A 9,198-nucleotide genomic window follows, 5' to 3' on the forward strand; every position below is an offset into this window, starting at 1 on the left:
TTTTTTTTTTTGTTGTTTGTTTGTCTTGTTTTGGTTTGGTTTGGGTTTTTTTGCAGAACTTGGAATTGAACTTGCCAGGGAAGCACTTACTCCACTGAGTCATCTCCCCAACCCCTTGAAAAATGATTTTAAAGACAATCCTTATAATGGAGAAGGTAGTTTTAAACCTAGAAAAATAAAGAGAACAAGTCATTCTTCTAAGCAGAAGTTAACTCAAAGGAAAAGAAAATCTCAAGTAAATACACAATGAACCTCAACTTAAGACTTTGATACTGATGCTTTCAATTTAGCTTAGCATCTGCCCATGCCTTCTAAGTATCATACAGTATCTGGATACTCTTGAATATGATGATACTTTGTAAGATTTCCTCACTTATACTTGAGTAGGTTATACATTAAGATAGTTAAATTATTTCTATAGAGTACAAAAGAAATCCTAAGATCCAAGACAGGTATAAAGTAAAAGGAAAAAAAAAAGAAATAGTACATAAAATACAAGAATGTATAAAAAGAAAACTTTTTAATTTCAAAAAAAATGGACTTAACAGATATCTACAGTGTTTTATTCAACAATGATACAATACATATCATTCTCAGCAGCACACAGGCCATAAAGCATTGTTAAATAAACACAAGCAAAACAACCACAGAAATTATCCTACCACATGGAGATTAAATAATACATTATTGAACAATCAAAGGACCTCAGAAAAAAAAAATCAGGGAAAAAAGAAAGAATATCCAAGAATCAAATGACACTGGAAGAGGAGGACGGCAGAGTGGTGACCGATCAGCTGAGAAGGAGCCTCTCCAAGGTATGGCGTACAGATATGGCAAGAGAAGAGAAAAAAAGGGGGAAGTGGATCCCCAGGATCCAGGAAGGACCCAGGAAGTGAGAACTGAAGCCCACATGGAGACAAAGAGAGAGAACTCACGGAAGGAAGAGGCAACAGTCAGCGCTTTCCCCTGGAGCCCAGACTCCCTGGGTGAGAGGGGCAGCTTAAGCCTGCGGATGCAACAGTGACTACTGGCGACCCCAGAGTCCTCCAGAGAAACACACCAGTAGACGGAGCAGTGGACTGCAGTGACTGGCGAGCTACGCAGGTTCAGAGGTCCCCCAGGAGAGGACAACTGAGTTCAGAACTCAGAGCAACCACTACTCTATCTAGCAGCTTCCAGAGTTGGGATAAAGGAGCAGAGTCTCAGCAGAACCTGGGGAGCAGAGTTCAAGCTGGCATGGAGCCAACTTCAAGCCAGCAGGGTCGCACTGATTGCTGTAGGCTCAACGGGTCTGGTTCCAGTCTCATGGCCAGAAACTAGGCTGAACTTCAGTGGAACTAAAGGTGCAGCCTTGCTGAGATTATCCACTACCCTGTGGATTCAGCTATAAAGCTGGCTCACAGGGACTAAGGAACAGCACAGCACCCTCAACGTGCCTGATCTCATCTAACCTACTCAGATCTGGACTCTGTACTCTGTCTGCCCACAATGCCACCAGTGACAGCAGCTTGAAGTGGATCTCTCTCTCTCTCTCTCTCTCTCTCTCTCTCTCTCTCTCTCTCTCTCTTTCTCTCTCACTTTTTTTTTATAGTTTTGCCGTGTTTTTATATGAATATGAACATACTTTCTAGTTTTTGTTGTTCTTCTCTGGTTTTAATTTTTTCCTTTTTGCTTCCCTCCTTTCTTCACCAGTTTTACAAACTGCATGATCTTCCTTTGTCTGCCAACCTTAATTCTAATCTCTTCCTCTTCTTCTATTTGTCTATTGCCCCCTCAATCCCTTTTAAATTTTCTCTCCTGGCCCTGCCCCTAGACATGCTGAGCCACCACTGAGACTGGGCATGGTAGCATAAGCCTGTATCCCAGTGCTGCAGAGACTGAAAACAGGAGGATCATTACTGGTCCAAGCTGCATAATGAGACCCTGTACCAAACACATTAAAAAATAATAATTCTCTATTGAGGGTAAAATCACTATATTGAAGGCTTATTTATTACAGAAATTTTTATTGTATAACCACAAACCTAGTCATATGGTTACAGGTGGGAAATTAAGTAGTAGTTACCTAACTTCGTCGTTTTCTAGGCTGTGTTTGATGCTGCTGATTGTACCACTGTTGATTGTACCACGGTAGCCAAAGGGATGCAATTGTTCTAACTAGTTGTCCTTCCTGGTAGGCCATGACTGCCACTGCAATTATTATGAAAATATAATATAGGCCAGCACCAACTCCTCATCCTTAATAAACTGAAAAGGTAGAAGCTTGCAATAGACCCAAAACCCAAAAGCCAGCTACACCTGGAAGACACCTCTGAGAAGCAGTCACTGCCTCAGGGTTCTAAATACTAACAATAAAGCAATTTGCCATAGGCAATTTACAAACATCAACCCAGAAATTAAACTAAAAAAAATCAAACAAAAACAGAAAATGAGAAGACACTTAAACATATGCAAGCCCAGTCTTCCAGCTCACCTAGGAAAAACTAGGAGGTAATGAGGTGGAACAACCCAAAATGACACTAGAAATATAACCAAAACTTGCAGGAGGCAACGCAAGGAGTTCTAAGAGGGAAGGTTACAGCTGCAAACACATACATAAAAAGAACAAGATGACCTGAAACAACCTAATGTTACATCTCAACATCCAGGAAAATAATAACTCAAATACAAAAGTAGTACACTTTCTCGTAGGTAGATGTCCAGGTGTTCCAGCACCACTTCTTGAATGAGTACACTCTTTCTGCATTGTCTTGTTCTTTTGTGAAAGATGAACTGACAACATGGGGGGCTACTTCTGAGCACTCGTTTACTCAACTGGCCCACCTGCCAATACCATCCTGGCCAAGCATGTACCATAGAGCTTTTTGTTTTTTGAGACGGTACTGCTCTGCACTTCAGGCTGGTCTTGAGCTCACTTTGTAGCCGAGGCTGATCTCAAACTTGCAGTGATCCTCCTGCCTTAGCCTCCCAAGTGCTAGGATTATAGACTACCGTGCCAGGCCTCTATACAGCTTTAGGATACATTTTGAGGTCAGTGGCAGCAGTTCTTCAACTTTGTTCACCTTTTTTTTTTTTAGAATTGTTAAGTATTTTAATCAAGTAATGTAGCTGTTTTTAAACAGGAAAATAAACTTAAGACAACCCATTAGAACAAAGTAAAGAATTACTCTATTCTGAGAAGCTGTGAACACATGAAGACCATTTCTAACCGCACTGGACTTTGGTCCTGGACTCTGTCTGACTCATGCCCAACCCAATCAGTGGTTTGAAGTCAACACGCTTCCCTTCAGAGGAAGCTACAGCCCTGTGCAGCCTGGCACTGGGGGCAGGAGGGGGGGCAGAGGCGGGCACAAGGAGAGCAGAGGGGGCCTCGAGACAGCAACCTGGGACCTCGCCGACGCACACACGCGCTCCCAAGAGCGCCCCATTCTGGCAGGGAACATTCCCATGCAAGAGGCTCCTGCCCACTCACCAGTGTAGCCGGCAGGCAGTTCTCTTCCTGAGATCCTCAAGTTTCAATCCCTTAAAACAACAAGCTAACAAGGTTTTATTTTTATCAAATATCTTATAATTTCAATGTAAAAAACATTTACATACACATTGGTTAAGATCTGAGATGGGTCACAAAGTAACAAGAGGCAAATAAGTAAGTAACAAGAGCCAGGGCTCCACAGAGAATTAACCACATGTACCCTTGACTCCCAGAGCTCACTTTTTGTGGGAAAGAATAAACACAAATTTCCTTAAAGATCATCCAAACATGGCCTGAACTCCTAGCAAGTGGATTTACGGCAGCTACCCGAGAGGCAAGGGCTTCACTGTACTGCCTAGCCTACTTACCCGCATCAGTGGCCACCATCCAGACTGCCCAGGTCCCCGCTGCACTGATGTAACGAACATCCCAAAATTCCTACTCCAAAATAAAGGCTCTGCCTTAAAAGTATGCTTTTAACTTTATTTCTTTTTAATTAAAACATGGGGGCAGAGAGGAGGTCCAAGCTAACAAAATAACATTTATTTTAACAAAATAACCAAAATCTAAAGTGGCTAAGCTATGTGTCCAAAAATAAAAGGCATTAAACAATAAATCTTTAATATAAGGGGGGAAAACCCACACACCACAGAGGATACAATATAAACATTTTAAAATCATAATTTAAATCTTAAGTAAGGATAAAGGCTGAAAAACCGCTCAGCTTCTATTAGATTAAGTGCACCTGTCTCCCCCAATCAAGTTTAGGGACACCCACCAAGCATCAGCACCACACACACACATTTGTGTGCAGAGTGGATTGCTCGAGCTCATCCAACGTGCAAAGCACAGAACTCTGGAGACAAGGTGGGCCAAGTGTACATGAACTCAAAAACCACAATTCCAAGGTTCAAAACTTGCTCTGAAATTACTTATACGGCCCTCGGGTCACTTTTACTCCTCAGTTAAGATGCTGTACTGCCATCTGATCATCTACCCCAATTACATATGCTGATCTGAGGGGCTGGGGCTCAAACCAAGAGCTCTTCCTGAACGCCTCAACAGGGTGATTCCAAGTTAGTCCGCGCTCCACACCCCGAAGGTTCAGGCTAAGCAGAACCCACCGGGCTCCGAGGACCCAATCAGCATAAACAATGGTGCAACATTTTAAACAGGAGCCAATTACTTAGTGTCATTCAGAGCCCAAGATCTCAAGTGACCAACATCAAATCTTTATTTTTATAACTGTATAACTGTGATCCAAATATGTCCACCACTAGTTTTTTCTCAAAGGAAACATGCTATAAATAAGCAAACCACATCTGCTCACTGGTGAGTATGGACCTCCCCAGGTCTCACTGGGCTTAGGTACAGACCACTCACAGTAATAGATTTTTAGTGTGAAGCGCAGCATGAGGTGAAGCCAGTCTAGCTTCTGCACACACGGTGCACTTCTGGCTGACAATGGAGAGCAAGCTGCAGCGTTACACCTTAGCTAGGCCGCATCCAGCCTTAAATAGCATCGATGTCAGTGTCGTCATCCGTGTTTTCCGACTCCACAGTTGCAGCCTTGGGCACGCTGGCAGTTTTCGAATAAACCATCTCAGCATTTTCATCCTCCTCCTCATCTTCACTACCAGAAGAGTCTTCCTCTGCCTCCTTCAGCCATTTTATAAATGGCTCCACTTTGACACGAATCTCTTTGGCAAGTTCTTTCGAAACGGACTTCTTAGAGGCCTTTTCTGACCAGCTGATGACGGCCTCCTCTTCCACCACGTCTGCCTCATACATCTCCCCGAGATGTGCGGGATCTTGGAGAGGAGCTGAGCCTGATGCACAGCCGCCACACACTCCAAACCATGAAGAAGGCACCGCTGAGCTTTTCTGTTGTCGTGACAGAATCTGAGGAAATGACGCCTGTATTTCTTAATCTGTTCTCTAATCTTCTCATTAAAAAGAACTTCAGTCAGAACAAGAGGGCCCATGGCTTTTACATCTAGTCTTTCTGCTTCAGCAACAATTTCTTTGTCAGATGAGTCAATAATGCCCTCTTCTTTTTCTTAACAATCAAACAGGATATTCGCACGTTCTTCCACAGTTCTTTCCAGATCGTCACTGAGCGTCGAGACTTTGGCGTGGTCACTGATTTCGTCCATCCTGCGCCGCTGCGCCTCCTCAGTTGTACCCTCACCCCAGTCCTCCTCCTCGTCCTCCTCCACAGCCCGAGGGGTGGGCTCATTTCATCTCGGGGGGTCTCACTGCTGGACACTGAGCCATTTTCCTTGTCTTCGCCCTTTCTGGTTTTCTTTTCCTTTTCTTTCTTTCCTATACTACTGTCACTATTCTCTGATGGGCTTTTGAGAATGAACATGCAGAGTTCATGATGTATGTCAAGCACGCCTCTAGCCGCAGGCTTTCCAAGAGTTACCTATTGTTCGCTTCTTCAGATTCACATACACATCTGTTTCAGGATTCTCACACTCAGGACAGAGAACAAATTTTTTAGTGAATCCATCCAACATGTCTTGCAGCTTATTCGCCTCATGAGATCCACTGACAATTGTACCGGTCATTCTTTACATCAAACTGGGTCTGTGCTCCCAGCTCACAACCAAACTATTTGGTGTGATACGCTGGAGGCCGATTAAGCGCCTTTGCAACGTCAACCATGTCGACTATAACTGTCTTGATTCCGTTTCCTTTGCCTTCAACCGTGGCAATCAGACGGGGCATCCTGTAGTGACAGAACTGGTCTGAAACTGCCGCAGTTGATGCTGACAGACGTTTTGGCTTATTAGCAACTTTATCAATAAGATGAAGAGATCTTTTTTTTTTTTTTTTTTTTTTTTGCGAAACCGGGGATTGAACTCAGACCCTTGCACTTGCTAGGAAAGCGCAAGGGCCTGAGCTTAACCCCCAGTTCCGTCAAAAAAATTATAACATTTATAAATTTCAAATTCTGTTTGCTTACTGCTGGATGAATAAGAATGTATTTGTCATCTGTATATTAATTTGTACTCTGCGACCTTGACATACTTGTCTAGTTTGTGAAGTTTTCTGTCAGTTGGCTCAGATTTTCTACCTAGACTGTGTCACTTATGAAAAAGGACAACATGGGCCAGGGGGTTGACCAGGGTCTTCCTCATATTAGACAAGCACTCCCCGCCAGTAACTTCCTCAGACCCTTTTATATTATTTTTTTCTTTTTTTCCCCATAATTTTATTGACAAATAGCAATGAGACAGTTTCAAATCAAATTGGTAGGACAGTTTTAATAATTAACACATTGCATACTGTCTTCCTAGTGGTTATTTGCTGTACAAGATGCAGACATGATATCCTATTTATATTTTTTGAGAGAGAATCTAAGTAGCCCAGGCTGGCCTTGACCTCATGATCCTCCTGCCTTAGTCACCAAGTAGCTAGGATTACAGGCATCACCATGCCCATTCCAGAACCTCTGCACAAATTAAACCTCAGTCCAGATTTTTATATTTTAAGACAAGTTCTCACTAAGTGGCTGAACTACCTAAGCTGGGCTCAAACTTGCAATCCCCCTGCCTCAGTTTCCTAGCACACGCAACCACACCCAGCTTCTTCCACAAGCTTCTTGTCCTTTATTTCATTTTCTTGCCCTTTGCATTAGCTAGGATTTCTAGTCCTATTTTGCAAAGGAGCAGGAAAGAGGGTTTCATTGTTCATTCCTGTAATTTGTACAGAGGTTCTGGAATGGGCATGGTGATGCCTGTGATCCTAGCTACTTCAGAGACTCAGGCAGGAGGATCATGAGTTCAAAGCCAGCCTGGTTTACTTAGATTCCATCTCAAAAAATAATATAAAAAGGTCTGAGGAAGTTACCGGTGGGGAGCGCTTAGAGAGAAAGCTCTGATTAGGTGTGATGTCAACTATAGGGGTTTTGTAGATATGCTTTATCAAGTTAAGGAAGTTTCTTATAACACACTGACATCCTTCCTATCAAGGCAGGCACCTCATGCATATGGTATGAACACCTAATGATTATGGTTGTGGACTGAAGGATTTCTATCATGAATGTGCATCAGACTCAATCAAATATCTTTTCTACAACCACTGATCTGAGAGTGCGATTTTCATTCCTCAGTCTGTTATGTAATGAATTCTATTTGTTGCTTTTTTTGAATGTTGAATCAATTTCTGTAATAGTGATGATGTATAATTATACTTTTTTTTTATTTTAGGGAAGGGTCTATAGGGTGCTCAGGGTCTCACTATTAGATCAGACTTGTAGTGATCCACCTGTTTACAGCCTCCCAAGAGCTGGGATTATAGGCATGCGCCACCATGCCCAGTCTAAATAAATGTCATTTGTTTTGTTTTGTTTGTAGTACTGGGGATTGAACTCAGGACCTTGCACTTGCCAGGCAAGTATTCTACTGAGCTATCTACCCGGCTTACATTTTTGGATTCAATTTGCTATGGTTATAGGTGGGAAATTAAGTAGTAGTTACCTAACTTTGTCATTTTTCTAGGCTGTGTTTGATGCTACTGTTATTGCTGATTGTACCACTGTAGCCAAAGGGAATAATTGTTCTAACCAGTTGTTCTTCCCCATAGGCCATGATTACCATTGCAATTATTATTAAAAAATAATATAGGCCAGCAGCAACTCCTCATCCTCAATAAACTGAAAAGGTAGAATTTTGCAATAGACTCAAAATCCGAAAGCCAGCTAACATGTTAAGACTGTCTGCATTCATGTTCATTATTTTAAGAGACACAGAATAAGTTAGAAAGTATATCTTCCACTTATAATTTCTGGAAGTTATTATTGAGAACTGGCAATACATCTTCCTTAAATGTTTGGTACAATTCATCATGAAATCCATTGGGACCCCATGCCTTTTGTGGGGGCTAGGGGGACTGCGCCCAGAGCTTCACACAGAGCTACGTCACCAGCCCACACTGGCACTGAACATGCAGTCCTCCTGCCTCAGCCTCCTGTGTAGCTGGAGTCACAGGCCTAAGATGCCTTCAGTCCAGGCAAGGTGATTCATGTCTGCAAACCCAAGACTCTGGAGGCTGAGGCAGGAGGATTACAAATTCCAGCCCACACTGGGCAATCTAGGGACTTAGTATGACGCTGTCTCAAAAATTAAAAAGTGAAAAAGAGCTGGAATGTAGCCCAGTGCAAAGAACCTGGGTTCAATTTGAGTATAAAAAAAAAGGCTTTCGCCGCCCGGGAGCCTTTCGGCCCAGTCGTTCGCACGTTCCCTCTCGGAGCCCGCCCGGTCCCCGCCCGTCCGCATCCCGGCACTACGCTCAGTTCGGAGCCCAGCGCGCCGAGCATTCAGACATGCCCCGCTACGAGCTGGCTTTGATTCTGAAAGCCATGCAGCGGCGGGAGACTGCTGCTGCTTTGAAACGTACAGTAGAAGCCTTGATGGATAAAGGAGCCATAGTACGAAACTTGGAAAACTTGGGTGAGTGAGCACTTCCTTATAAGATGTCTGCCCACAGTCAGCAGCACTGGAGAGGCGGATATTTCTTGGTGGATTTTTATGCACCAACTACAACAGTGCAGAGCAAAATGGAGCACTTGTCTCGGGACATTGATGTGATTAGACCAAATATTGTGAAACACCCTCTAACCCAGGAAGTAAAGGAGTGTGAAGGCATTATTCCAGTACCACTTGAAGAAAAATTATATGCCCCAAAGAAAAGGAAGTAGGAAGGACCACAGGTGTGTT

At 43.2% G+C, this 9,198-nt stretch overlaps 1 protein-coding gene and 1 pseudogene across 1 annotated transcript in view; one reads left to right on the plus strand and one right to left on the minus strand.

Annotated features, from left to right (window-relative positions):
* B4galnt3 (beta-1,4-N-acetyl-galactosaminyltransferase 3) overlaps positions 1 to 9,198 on the minus strand; it is a 107,103-nt gene that overhangs the window by 70,600 nt on the left and 27,305 nt on the right. The gene's annotated exons all lie outside the window — the stretch shown is intronic.
* LOC101563263 lies at positions 8,805 to 9,190 on the plus strand (annotated as a pseudogene).

The sequence above is a fragment of the Octodon degus genome, unplaced genomic scaffold (genome assembly GCF_000260255.1).
Source record: "Octodon degus isolate 3935 unplaced genomic scaffold, OctDeg1.0 scaffold00054, whole genome shotgun sequence".
In the NCBI taxonomy this organism is placed as follows: Eukaryota; Metazoa; Chordata; class Mammalia; order Rodentia; family Octodontidae; genus Octodon; species Octodon degus.